This window comes from Podarcis raffonei, chromosome 7 (genome assembly GCF_027172205.1).
Source record: "Podarcis raffonei isolate rPodRaf1 chromosome 7, rPodRaf1.pri, whole genome shotgun sequence".
NCBI lineage: Eukaryota > Metazoa > Chordata > Lepidosauria > Squamata > Lacertidae > Podarcis > Podarcis raffonei.
The window spans coordinates 81,307,714-81,326,084 of record NC_070608.1 but is presented as its reverse complement, the minus strand read 5'-3'; the positions used below and the strand labels follow the sequence as shown (position 1 = coordinate 81,326,084).

The 18,371-nt window shown below is 44.7% G+C and overlaps 1 protein-coding gene across 2 annotated transcripts in view; it reads right to left on the bottom strand.

Annotated features, from left to right (window-relative positions):
• CTNNAL1 (catenin alpha like 1) overlaps nt 1–18,371 on the bottom strand; it is a 58,541-nt gene that overhangs the window by 39,762 nt on the left and 408 nt on the right. The window lies entirely within an intron of this gene.

Genomic DNA, 18,371 nt, shown 5'->3' with positions numbered 1-18,371 from the left:
CTCTAAAAACTACGTGCGTGTTATGGTCGGGTGCGTGTTATAGAGCGAAAAATACGGTAATTCATGATGTTGATGGTCCATATGGAGGCCCAATTCAGATTATGTCTCCTCACCCCCCAAAAAAAGATCAGGCATACATGCACACAGTTTACACGACTTAGACTTGACGTTTTACATCAGGTGTATGTCAGAGGGAGAGCACACACTTATTCCTCCTTGTGAAGGGAACCATTGGCCCAGGAAATGTATGAACTGGGCCTAACATAGCTATTCTTCCAGAATGTACATGATGTGTCTTTCAAGCACAGGAAGTCCTCAACCTACGCAGGGGTTACGTTCCAGGGATCACACCAAAATTGTGTATGGTCAAAACACATTGGGTGCAACAGCGAGTGGGTTTGCCGAAGTCTTTTCTTCCGAGTGCCCGCTTCCCTTTCTGCCTCCCTTTTAATTTTTTTGCCAAGCGTGTAAAGCTGAATGCGCACAAGTTAAATGTGCATGAGCTTACTGTACCATGATAAAAGCAATTCAGTGGCTTTTTACACCTGAAAACTAAGGGCTACTTCATGTGTCAACCACTTCCCCCTATGAAAATAATGTGTAAACATTTTGTGTGCAAGTGACACAAACTCGGGGGAGTCATAAGCAATCGTGGCTTCCCAAGGCAGTGAAAAAGAGGGCTGCACAACTCTTGTATGCTACAGTCTGCATGTAGGTATCACACATTTTGCTAGACAGAAAGCCCTTGCGTGAGATACACTCCTGGGATTAAAACTATAACTGGAACCCTTCTAACACAATATAATGCAACAAGAATAACACCTAACCTCTGTTTATGTTTGTACCCATGAGTTACGTTCATTATCTAAAAGCTAAAATAACTTTATCTGTTAGAAACCAACAGTATATAAAAGTATAAGCAAAGCATTTATGGGTGCAAACCAAAGAAAATTCACACAATTCCAGATGAATATTCATCATGAATTAACGGCTTCTAATAATCTCTATCTCAATGTTTCAGTGTCATTTTTTTGTTTTGTTTCCAGTAGCTTATTTGTTACGTATGCTATCGCTAATGGGCAAAAGCTTTTCCTAAATAAATCTCCTCTTTCTTGGGCAGGAGACAACAGTGGTAGAACCTCATATGATGTTTACGTGATCAGCTATCCTTGGATAGCCACTAGTCTCCTGAAGCTCACAGGAACCTTCACATTCATAAGGTAAAGGTAAAGGTACCCCTGACCGTTAGGTCCAGTCACGGACGACTCTGGGGTTGCGGCTCATCTTACTCTATAGGCCGAGGGAGCTGGCGTTTGTCCGCAGACAGCTTCCAGGTCATGTGGCCAGCATGACTAAGCCGCTTCTGGCGAACCAAAGCAGCACACAGAAACACAGTTTACCTTCCCGCCGGAGCAGTACCTATTTATCTACTTGCACTCTGACATGCTTTCGAACTGCTAGGTTGGCAGGAGCTGGGACCGAACAACAGGAGCTCACTGCCTACCTTCTGATTGGCAAGTCCTAGGCTCTGTTGTTTAGACCACAGCGCCACCTGCATCCCTTCACATTCATATCATGATGTAAAGCTGGGGTGAGGGATTTCTGGCTCTCCAGAAGTTGCAGGACCGCCCATTAGGTTCAGCCAGCATGGCCAAGGGTCAAGGAAGATAGGAATTCCCCTATATAAAATAGAGTGGGTTCTGAAACTATGGAATTTGCTCTCTCAAGAGGCATTGGTGGCCAACAACTTCAATTCCTTTGAAAGAGGATTAGGCAAATTCATGGAGGAGAAGGCTATCGTTGGCTGCTATCCCCAAGCGGATATTTTCTTTCTCCACTCTTCTTATGTTCTCTAGGCACACAGTACAGAGGAAATTCAGTCAGATGGGTCAGGTTGAAGCAAAGCAGGATTATGCTCAAATTTCCTTGAAGGAAGAGCAGGTATAAGATTGGCAATCTTATTGATTGATCCATTAGGCCTAGTTTCTTACTGAGGAGGAAAACTTGTGTGGGGGCTGTACCGTTTCAGGCTGCACATGGCAATTAACATGACTAAATGCTCCTCCGTACAAAAACACACCTCACTTCATGCCATGTAGGAAGCGAGTTTGTCAGAAACAGAATATGGTGGAACCATTGGCCCCAATGTTCTGTCCGGTGTAGGGTTTTACTCATTTCTAACTGCAAGTCCTTCAAACATATGAGCCCCTATACGCAATATGAAGTGATACAGCCCAGACACCGGTCTGCCATCTCAGTAAAATGTTTGTTTGACTCCCCACTCCTGAATACGTTATGTAAACAGATTAACAATCTTTTTTAAAAAAAACGACAACAGCAACGCCACACCTCTGAATCTTGTTCGGACAAGAGATTGCATGTTTCCTTCTGCATCAACTAAATCTAGGCTTAAGATGTGATCCTAGAGCAGCAGTCAACAAAAGAAACAAAGGTACGTTTGCTTGCACTGAATGGCAAGTGAATGTGTTTCTATTTGGCACGGGGTCACCCCATATGGCTTACTGGTGGCCAGCTGCTTCTTAAAAATGGGTTTGCATGTTGTGCCCTCCCCCTCTCCTCAATTCATGAGGTGACTTGAAAGGATGCCAGGCCATGGACCAGCATTTCACCAGCCACCCAGGTTCCTCCTCAATTCTTGTTTAACTCTCCAGCAAGAAATGAGCAGGTGTGTGTTCCCAGTGCTTCTCTTTATTCATTTATTTTCTCTTCTGTGTTCATTTTTCCTCATTCAGACCACGAAGCCTAAAACTGCCAAATTGCAGGAGATGGCGATAAGAACCGAAAAATAAATACTAGATCTGGCTCCATCTGGTTCAGCATTCCTGTCTCCAAACAGAGGTCGAGCCGGCGTTTGTCCGCAGACAGTTTTTCTGGGTCATGTGGCCAGCATGACTAAGCCACTTCTGGCGAACCAGAAGAGTGCACGGGAACACCATTTACCTTCCCTCCGGAGTGGTACCTATTTATCTACTTGCACTTTGACGTGCTTTCGAACTGCTAGGTTGGCAGGAGCAGGGACCGAGCAACGGGAGCTCACCCCGTCGCGGGGATTCGAACCGCCGACCACCTGATCGGCAAGCCCTAGGCTCTGTGGTTGAACTTACACTGAAGTAAATTGTGGGAAGCCTAATTCCTTTCTAGAAATAAGGGAAGAGAGGAGACTGTGATCTTCAGAGTACAATCCCTGGCATTCTCTCCTGTACAAACACTACTAAAATGTATGGAGGCAGCCCAAGAATTCAGTGCTGCTCTGTTCCCATTGATTTCAATGGTGTTGCTTCCCAATGGATTGTGCTCTTACTCAATGAGTAAGTCTCACTAAACTCAATGGGGCCGACCTCTGAGCAAACATGCTGAGGAATGGCACTGCTAATAGGCCAAATGTTGACAAGCACTGGTGGCTGGCGTTCACATTACAGAAAGAGAGGAGCAACCAAACATTTATGACATTGTACGGCAGAGTGGACATGGGGATACAGAACTGTGTGTCCTTCCGTCTCCACAGGAAGCATGAAACCATAAAGATGAACTGAAGGCTTTAAGAAATCCAGGAAGGTGTCAGATACAACAGCAGCTGCCCCGAGATATCTTGTTCATGGTAAGGTTTAATGAACCTTTCCAAAATCAAGCAAGAATAATTAGGTTGCCTCTCAAGCGTGGGCAAGTCTGTGCAGGCACAAATTAACTTATCTTCACGTTATTCAATACCCCTGCCCCAGATCACAGGGACAAGGAGGAAATTCTCTTTGGCGATAAGCCAAAGACCAAAAAATAAAAAAATCTACCGAACTTTATGGGTTTTATTTTAAAAAAGCAAAAAGCGCTTATTCCTTGCAACAAATATCTAGTTAGGCCATGATAACATTTTGTTTCAGAGCAAGTAGGCAAGCTATTAAAATTCGTTACAGACCAATTCAGGGTTGTTGTTTTTTTGCATTGATCTTTACGCCTCCTGCGTCCTGTGCATGATCTCATATAGCTGCAGGCAGCATGCGGTTTATGGAGTCCAACATTTCTAGGAATGTAAACATCAGGGTTTTTTTTTAAATACTGAGGTTTCTAGTCCACAAGATATACTGGTGTCCTGGAGAATGGTTAGAAGGCAGATAAACAGGTCTGGCCTTAAGATCTTCCTAGATGAAAGGCCATACCAGCCTACTGCAAGGTCCTTGGAGGGAGAACCGTAATAAACAAAATGTTCATGACAGTGACAGCACAGCTTATTAATTTTATGTGGCTAAAAAGTAGTGCACTGTTGTGGTTCTACCCAGGATACATTTCTGACAGGACTCTTGGACTGCAATCCTATGCCTACTTATCTGTGGGAGTAAAGGTAAAGGACCCCTGGACGGTTAAGTCCAGTCAAAGGCGACTATGGGGTTACGGCGCTCAACTCGCTTTCAGGCTGAGGGAGCTGGCGTTTGTCCACAGACAGCTTTCCAGGTCAAGTGGCCAGCATGACTAAACTGCTTCTGTTGCAATGGAACACCATGACGGAAACCAGAGCACACGGAAACGCCATTTACCTTCCCAACGCAGTGGTACCTATATATCTACTTGCACTGGTGTGCTTTCAAACTGCTTAGGTTGGCAGAAACTGGGACAGAGCAAAGGAAGCTCACCCGGTTGCGGGGATTCGAACTGCCGACCTTCTGATCGGCAAGCCCAAGAGGCTCAGTGGTTTAGACCACAGCCCCACTGAATTAAATGTGACTTACTTCTGAGTACAGGACTATATAGGATTGCACTGCTAGTATTGCTCAAGTTGCCCTATCCTGATTTCAAACATTTCACCTCCAGCTCTAAACACTTCAACCCTAATTAGAAACTCTTCTAATTCTCTTTTGAGATGAATGGAACTTGCTAATCAGTGTTTTTAGTTATCACAACCATTAGCAACGATTCTGCTGTACGGGAGCATCATTGTACCAGCCAGATGAGAGCACATTTGAGGGGTGACTCTTCAGTTGTTCTGCCGCTGCTCACACAATTAAGAACCGCCAACAGAGCGAAATTAGCACGACTCTGGGAAGCCCAAAGGAAACATTCAAACTGACAAGTGTGTTAAACAGTCTGTTGCCAGCCAAAGCCTTGAACTGCAGAGCTAATGGGGAAAGACAACGACAAAATTAAACTCAGGAGGCGAGAGGATAATTAGGAGCAGAAACTCCCCCCCTGTCCCCATCCCCCTGATCCAGCCACTGCAGCTTACAGCAAAAGACCTTCATCCTAAAAGAAACCCAGAATTATGCATTTTCTTGAAGAGCCCTGGTGCGTCCAAAACATCACAAAGGGAAAACAAAGCAACTGGCTATTTTAAGCTCTGGGATTTACGACCCTACGGGTATCTCCACTGAATGTCCACAGTATATTTTGTTCGCTTTCACCTGCGGTTCACAGAATCATAGAGTTGGAAGGGAGCACGAGGGTCATTTAGTCCAACCCCCTGCAATGCAGGAATCTTTGGCCCAATGTGGGACTCGAACCCAGAACCCTGAAATTAAGAGTCTCCCATTCTAATGACATGTAAATTGAAATATACTTGGAGTCGAGAGTGGATTTCATGCTCTTTATTCAGCTCATAGTGGTGAGGAGGAATGGAAGTTCCCCCAGAGTGTCTGCTTTATATACATTATTTACACAATGGGCCCCACGTGATTGGCTAATTCCGGGATTCTCCTGTAGGCCAAACAGGTTGCGGATTCACTTCCACCTGGAGCTGGATTGGGTGGCTCCTGTGGACCAATCAGACTGCTGCATTCTGAATCCTATTGTTCTAGGACCAATCAGACTGCTGCATTCTGAATCCTATTGTTCTGGGACCAATCAGACTGCTGCATTTTGGATCCTAGTCAACTCAGTACATAACATAAATAAAAGTGTTGTGTTTGTTGGTTTGTTTAGATGCCCTCCTGGTAACTTATACTAAATTTCTGGTCTCTTATTCAGCCATTGTGTGTTTGTGCTGTGAGGCAAAAGTCGCTTCTCAAAATCACCCAAATACTTCGAAAATCTCTTACTAGCCAAAGTTGAGGAAGCAGAGCAATACACTCAAGAGAAAGGGGATGGAAAAATGTTTCTTTCACACAGGGCAGGCAGAATAAACCATCTGCTCCACATTCTCACGCCCAGGCCTCCCGCTACTCACCAGGGAATAATAAAACCAACTTTAAGGTAGTTTACAGAATTAAACCTCACATATGCAGACCACTCATTGCCCCTCCAGGCACTCAGCCAAAATTATGACACAGAACATAGCTCTTCCCATTTCTGGAACAGCAGACAGGAGCTTATCACATGCGCCCAGGAGGAAATGATACCGAACCAGAATGCCTGTTTTCTGACCAACTGCTAAATAACCCAGCCTTTGCTAGGAACAAAACGTTTTTAAAAGCTGAGAATAGATCAGTGATATCTCTAAATCATGTAATGTCTTCAAAAAGGGGGAATTTCGGAACAACCAGATCTCAGATACTGGTTTACACATGAAGTTGCTTTATATCCCTTTTTTAAAAAAAATGACAGCAACTGTGTCTAAATCATAACACAGCTGCACATGAAGTGAAGCTAAAACTATTCCAATGACATATTTATTTCAGGGCTGTGACAAAATTTGGTTACGTTCATGAAAAATACAAGGCCAGGGAGAAAAAAGATTTTTTTCTTTTCTTTTTATAAGGCGTAAATATATTTATACATGAAAACCTGCTTATAAATGGCATTTATTATGGTACACACGGTCCCCTCTTTTATTCTCACAATTATTCTCAGATTAGGCTGAGAGTGTGTGATCTGGCAAAGGCAACCTACTGGAACATGGTACCCTTCAGATATTTTGGAGTACAGCTCCTGTACAATGGGTGCGCTGGGGCTGATGGGAGTTGTAGTTCAAAACATCTGGAGGGTAGCAGGTTGGGGGAGGCTAGGCTGAGGTCACCCACAAACATGATGGAGGATTGGAAATTTAAATCCAGCCAAAGACATACCACACCATACCATAATAGCTCTCCAATCCCTTTGCTCAGCCAGTGCTTCATAACCAATCCAAACATGCAACCCCAATTCAGGTATTTCTCATTTACAAGCCCCTGTGGGGGGTCAGAACTCCCATAAAATGTACTCAGACTGCATCAGGTTCTGAACAGTTTATTTGCAAAATGCAGAGAAACTCCTGGCAACTGCTCGTGTTTTGCTGCTAATCAAAGGTACTCAGCACTAAGGTAAAAAATAAAGGACCCCTGGACGGTTAAGTCCAGTCAAAGGTGACTATGGGGTTGCGGCACTCATCTCGCTTTCAGGTCAAGGGAGCCGGCATTTGTGCACAGAGTGCGTTCCGGGTCATGTGGCCAGCTTGACTAAACCGCTTCTGGTGCAACGGGACACTGTGACGGAAACTAGAGCGCACAGAAACAGAGTTTACCTTCCTGCCAGAACGGTACCTATTTATCTACTTGCACTGACATGCTTTTGAACTGCTAGGTTGGCAGGAGCTGGGACCGAGCAATGGGAGCTCACCCTGTCGCAGGGATTCGAACCGCCAACCTACCGATCGGCAAAAGGCTCAGTGGTTTAGACCACAGCTCCACCCACTCAACTCTATCCTGCAGTTGCACACTATTACATAAAGAGTTTCAAAGCTGTAAATCAGAAAGTTTGTCCACCATTACTAATCCTCCCCCAAATGATTTCACTTTTTCCTACATTTTAATTTGAAAATCACCATTCCATTTAAACAAATAAGCAGCCTGTAAGAGAACAGCTCACACAATGGCATCTTTATAATTATCGCACATGTAAATTTCCGATTCTACGTCTAACATATCATTTATAGTCTAACATAAATTCTCTCTCTTTCTTTCTCCCTCATGCTTGCACACACACACACAGAAGTAAACTTCATACTTGGTCATGATTTAGCCTGAATCTTGGGGGCAGGGCATTCACTTTAATGAATAATGCCCTGAATATATAATGCTGATTTTGAATGCTTCTTTTTTAACCGTATCTTAGTATACTGACCCTTGACATTCTATTACCAAGCGTCTCTTTCCTCATACAGCCTCACGCGTCTAGAGTTCTTCAAGTGGTATTAATATTACCAAGAGTTAAATCTGTTACTTAGCTGCATACCTGATAGATTAAGTCTATGTTAAAAATCGAGGAAGTGCTCCGTTAATCTTGCACAGTGAGGGGAATGTCAGACCACTCAAGATACAGAGCTGTTTGCTGTTACCCAGATTATCAAAAGTGAGAGAAAATGTTTGGGATGAGTTGAAAGATAGAGTCATCTGTGGGAATTGATTTACAATGGCTGCTCATAAACATCACAACACAACTTGGCGTTTATCAAATGATGAATGTGTTTGGGTGGTGGACTCATATTCTTTGACTCAAAAACAACAGCAGGACCAATACTTCAGATCTTTCAAGCTTAATTTCAATTAGGGGAGGGGGCTCTGAGGGTGTCACGGAAGGAAGGCCTCTGTGGGCATTATGTGTCTGTAGACACCAAGCTGGCAACCCCTAGAATACGTGCAATATCTTCTTATTTCTTCTCTGGCGATCACTCGTAGCCAAGTAAGGTTATCTTCCAGAAACATGGTTTTAAAAGTGAGTCCGTAAGTGACTGTGGAGGCCAGTTCTGGATCCACATGTCCTTCCACAGTGGGGACCTAGTTTTCTGGGCGGGAGTTGATCAAGGTGAGGGTTTGCCAAGCGTGCCTTCCTCTTAGCGCATGTCTCCCTTTCGTCCTGAGTTCAAGCGTCTTCAAAACCCATGACACCTTTGGTAAAGGCTGTTCTCCAATTGGAGCGCTCGCAGGCATGTGTTTCCCAGTTGTCAGTCTTTATACTACATTTTTAAAGATTTGCCTTGAGAGGGTGTTTGAACCTCTTTTGTTGACCACCAGCATTACGCTTTCCATTTTTAAGTTCGGAATAGAGTAGTTGCTTTGGAAGACGATAATCAGGCATTCGCACAACATGACCAGTCCAACAAAGTTGATGTTGAAGAATCATTGCTTCGACACTGGTGATCTTTGCTTCTATAGCATCCCCTAGTCAAACAGGCACAAAGCACTGTTAAGACCCTACCTGCCCACAGACTGTCTTGCCAGAGTGGTGCATGCTCTAGTTATCTCCCGCTTGGACTACTGCAATGCGCTCTACGTGGGGCTACCTTTGAAGGTGACCCGGAAACTGCAATTTATCCAGAATGCGGCAGCTAGACTGGTGACTGGGAGTGGCCGCCGGGACCACATAACACCGGTTCTGAGAGATCTGCATTGGCTCCCAGTACGTTTCCGAGCACAATTCAAAGTGTTGGTGCTGACCTTTAGGGCTCGGTCCTGCATACCTGAAGGAGCGTCTCCACCCCCATCGTTCAGCCCGGACACTGAGATCCAGCGCCGAGGGCCTTCTGGCGGTTCCCTCATTGTGAGAAGTAAGGTTACAGGGAACCAGGCAGAGGGCCTTCTCGGAAGTGGCGCCCACCCTGTGGAACGCCCTCACTTCAGATGTGAAGGAAATAAGCAGCTATCCTATCTTTAAAAGACATGTGAAGGCAGCCCTGTTCAGGGAAGTTTTTAATACTTAACGCTGTACTGTTTTTAACACTTGATTGGGAGCCACCCAGAGTGGCTGGGGAAACTCAGCCAGATGGGCGGGGTATAAATAATAAATTATTATTATTATTATATATTCCTTACTGAGAGCAAGGGAATGCACACTCCTCAACTGCTTTCAAACTTCAGTTTACACCATCACTATCAGCTGTGAGAAGCAGTCTCCTTTTCTGTATCCAGTTTGGCTGTGTCTCCAGGTGGCCTTGTTCTGCAGAACTCCTTTCTCCTCCCCCCCCCCGCCACCCCCGCTTTGCAAGAAGCACGCTGCCAGCATTTAACCTCATGACCTGTTGTGTTTCTGTAGTAGCTTTGTTTTACCGAACTCATGATTAATGCTACTCATAACTACTGGTTCATCTAATAACCCCATTCAGACAAAAGAATGATTCAGGTATGGTTCTTTAACAATAAAGCAATTATTGCTAAGTCCACTTGCTAAATTCCTCTACTGTATCATACCAGGAAAAAAGAAACCTCAACAAAACCCAACCCTACCTGACAAGGCAACCTCCCCTCCCTCCCCGATCCCAGTAAAAATCTCCTGTTTCTCCTACATTCCTCTTGCTCTTTACAGATGTAAAGGGTGGGACAATGCATACCTAGAAAGAGTAACTGATACTTTGGAATGTTCATTGTAAACCACTCCCAGGGCCAGGGATTGTTTCTCCATCAACAACAAGAGGATTCCTGTGGTTGCAATAAGGTAGGAACCTAAGGTGAACGGAAGCTTCACACCTTGCAAGAATGCTTTCTTTTCCAGGGGATAAAACCCCATCCTAGGCAATTGCAGCTGCAAGGCTCAACTGCAAACAACTTCCACCCAGAAGGAAGGAACAACATGGGAGCTTTTATTTCACCGCATTTATTTGAACGTACCTCTCCTGCAAGAACCCCAAGGTTATACAGTGGTACCTCGGGTTACATACGCTTCAGGTTACAGACTCCGCTAACCCAGAAATAGTACCTCGGGTTAAGAACTTTGCTTCAGGATGAGAACAGAAATCGTGCTCCGGCGGCGCGGCGGCAGCAGGAGGCCCCATTAGCTAAAGTGATGCTTCAGGTTAAGAACAGTTTCAGGTTAAGAACAGACCTCCAGAACGAATTAAGTTCTTAACCCGAGGTACCACTCTACGTGGCTTTCCACCCTCTTATGCTAACAACAACCTTGTGGTACTGAGAGTTAGTCACTGCTTCAGGTCTAAGTAGGGATTTGAACCCTGAACTCCTAGTCAGGGGTCGGCAAGGTTTACCTTGCCTGAGTCGGTTCACTCCAGCGGAGATCCTTCTATGGGCTGGGTCGTACGTGCACATGAGCACGCACAGTCGCAATTTCCGGTGTCTGCGCAGACATGATTTCCGGTGTCTGAGCATGCGCAGACGCGATTTCCGGCACTGCAGAAGCGAGTCCCTGCGCCGCGCCAGTTTAGCGCAGCAAGCATGGAATCACTGAGTGGGCGGCTCGGGGGCCGGTTAAACGACCCCCATGGGCCGCTTGTGGCCCCTGGGCCTTAGGTTGCCTACCCCTGTCCTAAATCCTAATCCAACACTCAACCATGTTATGTCAAATACCAGATGTGATAACAATTGTCATGGTGATAGCTGGATTATCTAAGGGCATGTTTACTGGTGCACCATTTAAGGGGAGAGTGAGGGGTGACTGTTTCAAAAGAATAATGCAAGGCATGTGAACTGATGGACCTCTCCGCCTTTAGCACATACAGAAGAGAGGGGTGCAGTATTTGTATGGTTGGTTCAAACACTGACAACCCCAGGAATGCAATGGGTCCTGCCTCCGCATAAGTCCACATTCAGAACCACACATAGGAAACAAAATGTGACATAAGCATATGCGCAGTTCTGCGTTTTGCCTAATTTCCACCTCCCGAAAGGGGAGGAGGGAAAGTTAAAATCAAACAAATCAGAAATCATCTGTATGTATGTATCTCGGGTCACATTTAACATCCTATACATGGTGGGAATACATGATTCTGAGTCCCAGTGATGTGGGGTGGTTTTTTTCTGGAAATGTTTAAATCTTAACATTTCTGTGATCCTATAAACTGTGATCCAGTACAGCATGTTTCTGTTGTAATGCATGTAAGTAAACATGCAAAAGTACTCTGTAATGAGGTACAGTATATGGATCTCACAAGCCCTTCTACCATTCAGTTAAACTGAAATATCTGATTATAGGGAGGAAATTCACAAAGTGCACTTCGTGTAGTTTAATTCAATGCTTTACTTGAAAATTATTACTTGGAAGTTATTATTTGAATATATTCAAACAAATTCAATTCTCTGCTTGGATATTTTTTTGAGGAATATTTATATCCAAGAATATCCAAATGCATGACAGCTCAATAGCATATACTTCCTTTGCAATGTTTGAATTTGGGGGTGGGGGAATAACATTAAGGCACTGAAAGCTATTAAGGTAGGAATTTTAGCATACCCAAAGAGCTATGCATAATTGCTTCCTAGGGATAGTGACCTGAAACAAGTTAAAGTACAACTTTGAAATGGCCCAATCTTACTGGTACTGTATCCAATTATATTCCAATAAATGTTGTGAAACAATGCAGTTTTAGAAATGAGATTTTTCTTTCCACTGAAAAATACATTAGTGGAAATGTTTCCACCTAGCATATCTGACCTTTCAATCTCTCATGCCCAAACTGGTAGATGCCTTGAAAAATCAGCACTGTAGCCCTGATTTTGATTATAGCTTGTAAGAAATAATCACCACAGCAAAGGAATCAAGTCATGTTAATGTACCCATGGCAGCTGATATTGCCAAGATCATATTCTAAACTAGATGGAGATTCCGCAGTTATGTCATTTCTAGAGGAAATAACTTGGAATAAGTGGAGATGGGAGAAGAGATCTACTAATGGAAATTGTTAAAGGTAAGACTAGAAACTTAAAGCTGATGCAGCCAAGGATTAAAAGCCAGCAACAAGAGTCAAAGCGCGAGATAGGATCACAGCAACAGACGGAGGGGAAGTAATATGACAACGGTGATATTGTGAAAAGATCTAGGACCAGATATAACAGGCAGGAAGGCTGACATAGTAACTTAGAGAAAAGAGGACCAGGATGCACACAAGGTCTTTAACAACATATTCTGTAAGAAAATGGTAGGTTTTGAACGTACTGAGGAGCACCTGGATGTAGAGGGAGAAAAATATTCTACACACTGTTATATATCTAACAGTGACAAATAAGTTGGGGAAAGATTTTGAGCTGAAAGCAGTCAGCCTTGCCACTTCAATCAAACACAGCTAGGCATCTGGGAGACACTGGGCCCAGCTAAGTGCTTGAGCCCATGCTTCACATGCAGAAATTCTCAGAAGAAGAAGAGGAGGAGTTTGGATTTGATATCCCACTTTATCACTACCCGAATGAGTCTCAACACGGCTAACATTCTCCTTTCCCTTCCTCCCCCACAACAATCACTCTATGAGGTGAGTGGGGCTGAGAGACTTCAGAGAAGTGTGACTAGCCCAAGGTCACCCAGCAGCTGCATGTGGAGGAGCAGAGACGCGAACCTGGTTCCCCAGATTACGAATCTACCGCTCTTAACCACTACACCACACTGGCTCTCGGGTTCAATCATCAGTTTAAAAAAAGGATCCAGTAGCAGGTCATGGAAAATCTTCTCTCTTCCTGGGACCCTGCGGAGCTGCAATCAGTCAGGACAGACAATACTAGGCTAAATGGACCATGTTTGGTATGAGGTAGGAAATCAGCCCTGAGTGCTCACTGGAAGGACAGATCCTGAAGCTGAGGCTCCAATACTTTGGCCACCTCATGAGAAGAGAAGACTCCCTGGAAAAGACCCTGGTGTTGAGAAAGATGGAGGGCACAGGGAGAAGGGGACGACAGAGGATGAGATGGTTGGATAGTGTTCTTGAAGCTACCAGCATGAGTTTGACCAAACTGCGGGAGGCAGTGGAAGACAGGAGTGCCTGCCATGCTCTGGTCCATGGGGTCACGAAGAGTCAGACATGACTAAACGACTAAACAACAACAAAGCTCCCTTAACTGAACAGTCTCATTAGATCTGAAGCTATTCCTGATGCCACAACGCTACCCTAAGTAAGAAAGGTGGAAGAATATATTCCTGTGGGCAACTACAAATGACTCACTATGGCAAGTGCTTGACTCAAGTCAAATGGACCAACAAGAGTTCAGCCCAGGGATGATAAGAAAGCTGATTCTGCATTGCAGCTACAGATCATCACTCTTGCCTATTCTTGGCCCAGTCACTAAGCATATTTCTGTGGGTTTTTCTAGAGTAAGTGATTTGGGGATGCCACAATTGCACCACAAGCCACAACTCACTTAAGACATCCTACCTGCATTTAAACACTTTCCCTCCAAGAGAAATGAATGTGATCAAGCCAGTTTAAACAGGACACTAACCAAAATCAATAGCAATAGCAGGCGAAATCTCATATAAATATTATTCATTGCTACCATATAAAGCTCAGCAAGAACCACCTGATCCTGCACATTTCCTCAGAAGTGAATCCAACTAAGTTCAACGGAACTAACGCCGGGGTATGTGCTTCTAGACTGTGCTTTGCCACTCTATGTACTAATGCAAACTAGAGTCTTCTTCTTCTATGTTTTTGTAGCCAAACAGCACTACCAATACACAAGAGAAATACAGAGAGACTCAAGGTAGCCCATAATTACTCAATGGCACGAAATGTTAAGTGAGTGGGAGAAGACAAAAACATGACAACTAGTGGAACAGAATGGAGTAGCTGGAACAGGAGGACAGAGAAACATTATCTGATAGAGCTTTAAAAATATTTACATTGATTAGTGTGGTTTAGTTGTGTCTTGTTTTCATTCATGCTGTGAGCCATCTTAGGTCCTGTACTAAATTCATAGACCCACAAGAATTTGCTCTACTGCTCCACCAAAGTGCCTGACCTCTAAGTAGAGTAAAAAATTCCCAGGTCAACTTTCCAAACATTAATGAAGCTTCAAAACTCCCCAATCATCTTTTGTTACGGCCACCTCCACTTGCTACCCTCATCGAGAAAGTGGTCTTGTGTCCATGAAAACTAATGCCATAATACATTTCTTAGTCTTTAGGGTGCCACAAGACTAATTTGTTCATAGGCAAGGTGTCTCGCACTGTCACAAGACACCATTTCCTCCTCACAAGATAGCACACTATGTGCAAGAAGCATTGTTCTCACTCCTATTTGGCTTTGTGGTGACAAAAAAGAGGATATTCACATTAGGGAAAGAGGGAACATTTCAGTTCAGTCCAAACTTGAGCTGCCAGCAACCATGGTGTACAGGCAACTCCCCATTTCCACAGGGAGGCTGTCGCTCATCAATTGGACGCGCCTGAACAATTGGTCGTCACCTGTATATGCTACTCATTTAATCTTGGCTAAGTATTCCAGGGACGCGGGTGGTGCTGTGGGTTAAACCACAGAGCCTAGGACTTGCCGATCACAAGGTCGGCGGTTCAAATCCCCGCGACGGGGTGAGCTCCCGTTGCTCGGTCCCTGCTCCTGCCAACCTAGCAGTTCGAAAGCACGTCAAAGTGCAAGTAGATCAATTGGTACCGCTCCGGCGGGAAGGTAAATGGTGTTTCCGTGCGCTGCTCTGGTTTGCCAGAAGCGGCTTAGTCATGCTGGCCACATGACCCGGAAGCTGTACGCCGGCTCCCTCGGCCAATAAAGCGAGATGAGCGCCAAAACCCCAGAATCGGTCACAACTGGACCTAATGGTCAGGGGTCCCTTTACCTTTTAAGTATTCCAAAGTTTTCAGAACAAAAAGTTTTGGTCCAGTGCATGGTAAAAGATCTATTTGGCCCATTATTGGGTCTGGAATTCTGTGAGCGACTGCCTGCGCATCAATACACATCTAACTAGTGTATACTTTAAGCCAGGGATGGAAAGAGGTTGCTGAACTGCAAGTTCTCATCGCCCCTGATCATTAGCCATGATGGTTGGGGCTGAGGGAGCAACTTCCAGAGGGTCACAAGTTTACCACCCCAATTTAAACTATTTTTAACTTTATGGGAATTACTGGGAAAGGTTTACATGTAACTCAATCCTGTGCTTATTTACTCAGAAATACTTAGAATTACAGTTTCCAGCTGTTTACAACTTACAAACTAAGGTAATACAGTGGTACCTCATGTTACACAGGCTTCAGGTTACAGACTCCGCTAACCCAGAAATATTACCTCGGGTTAAGAAATTTGCTTCAGGATGAGAACAGAAATTGTGCTCCGGTGGCACGGCGGCAGCAGGAGGCCCCATTAGCTAAAGTGGTGCGTCAGGTTAAGAACAGTTTCAGGTTAAGTACAGACCTCCGGAACGAATTAAGTACTTAACCCGAGGTACCACTGTACTTAGAAACAAGGCTAAATAGATTCTTTCATAAAGTTGGGTTTTGCATATACTTTGTTTCTGTTATTTCCAGCTGTCCTGCCTTGTTTTTTTAAGGCCAGCCTCACAACTATTGGATATTTCCCCTCCATTCTCACCAACCTAGGCTGTAACTTCACGCTGCAGACCGCATTGCACAATGTAAATGGTTTCAACGGATGGGATTCTACTGACTTGTTCTGTCAGTGCAAGGATTTCTGCTTCCACAGGGGAACTCACCCCCCCCACACACACTTCTGTTCTGGTTTTCTGCCACCCACCCCCTCCAGAGCAGATTTGGGTAGGATTTAGAGTGCATGTAGGAAGAGGACACAGGGAAATGCCATTGTGCAAGCAGAAATATTTGCACTAAAGGGCTGGTTGGATAGCACCCAATATTCTTGCCGCATGGTTGCCTATGGAAATTGAGACTCACCATCAGATGATCAAGCAAAGTATGGTAGCTTTTCAAAGCAAGTTGGTATGGTAATTCTCGTGGTAATGAGCCACAAATTAGTAATGGGAATTTGTATGGGCAGAGAGGACAGTTAAAAAAAATATATGGGCTAGTAATTTTGTGTGCTTAGTGGGTTTCTTTTCTAAACAATAAACCTATATTTGCCAAACTGGTTGCCCCGCAAATATTTTTGACCCCAGCCGTGATGGCCAATGGTCAGAACTTTGGGAATTTTAATCAAGGAACACCTGGAGGGAACCGGATTACAGTAAGCAAATTTAGACAGATCTTGATAACACTCCAGTTTACAAAGCAGTAGAGCAACCATCACTCTGAGTAACAAACCATGTACAATGCAATCCTATACTGTTCAATTCCATAAGCATTGATTAGTTACAACGTTGTCAGCGGTCTCTTATGTGCACACGATTCTGCACAGCTTTTAAAAGCAATACATTCACAAAGAATGTCAAAAATGATGTTTCCAAGTATGGTTTCGTTACTGTTCTGCTGCGATTTCCCACTCTTTCTGGCTGCCAAAGTGAGATATTTGAAATTCCCTGCACACCCACAGACATAACATTCTACAAAATTAATGTTGCGGTTTAACAACCCTCTCCTGCTCAAGTGGACTAGCAGGAAAGGGATTGGTCCGCAGTAAGCAGACCTAGTTGCTTTCTAAGGTTGATACCGCTGGACACAACCCATCAGGGTGCTCAACAGAACATTTCCACAGCACAAGAACAAGATGATGCCTTTTGCACAGCTCCTCCTTCTTTTCCATTGTTGTCGTGCAAGTGAATTTCTTAGTGCATACTTTTACTCGGGAATAAGTTTTGCTCTTTTCAGATGCACTTGTTTTAAGTAGAGGGGTAACGGCTTGCTCGTACACCCTTCCTCTTTTGAAGAACTTGGTCCTAACTTAAAATAAAACACGGCATTCCTTAATCTGGAGCCATTGCGGTAAAGCGCACGGGGCGATCATGGGAGTAAATACACCTACGGAAGTTCTAGGGCACTATTTGTGGAGCACTTGGGCGCTGAAGTGGCTCGTGCACCGCATTTGTCCTTGCTGAAATTCCTGCCCTGCAGCCTTGCAGGCAGCCTACAAGGGATACGTGCTGCACATCGTTCTCGGATAAGGTAACACAGCCATGCAATATTAACTCTAAAACACACACACACACACACACACACACATAACACAACCGGTCGTGCAAAAACTTCGCTACGAAGTGCAAGGCTGCGCTGAACGCCGCTGCTAATCCTCCGGAAGTTAGTCGAAACTCTCTCTTTCTTTTTTTAAAGTCCTGCACAGCTAGCGATGGATCTAACGAAGTCCTGGGCCCCAGGAAAGCGGAAAACACAAAGAAAAAGCACAACAAAGGCCGGGCTGGGATTCCAAAAGGTTTCCCCCTCTGAGCACAAAACTCTTTCAGTCGGATGTTGTTGTTGTTTTTTAAAGGGGGGGCGCCTTAATTTTTTAAATTTTTTTTTAAAGGTCTCGATTTAGCCGAGCGGCTCCCGTGCGGACAAACCGATGTTCCGAATCGCTCTCTTTGCAGATTTTTGGCCGGGAGGGGAAAAGGGGGAAATCGGGGGTGGCGGCGGCGGAGGGGGGGGGAGATCGTCAAATCGGGAGGGTTTTTGCAAGCAAGGCATGCATTTATGCCTGCTTTATGCAAACACCCTCCCTCCAAAAAAAACAAAAAAAAAAACACACCACCACCAAACCCCCAACACCTTAAAACTCTACCCGGGAAAGCGATGGCTAAGCAGCGGGCGAAAGTAGAAACAGGGACTTCTGCGCGCGCAAAGCCCGCCCTGGGGGAGGCGGCCCCGATTCGGAGCGGCTCCGGATTGCA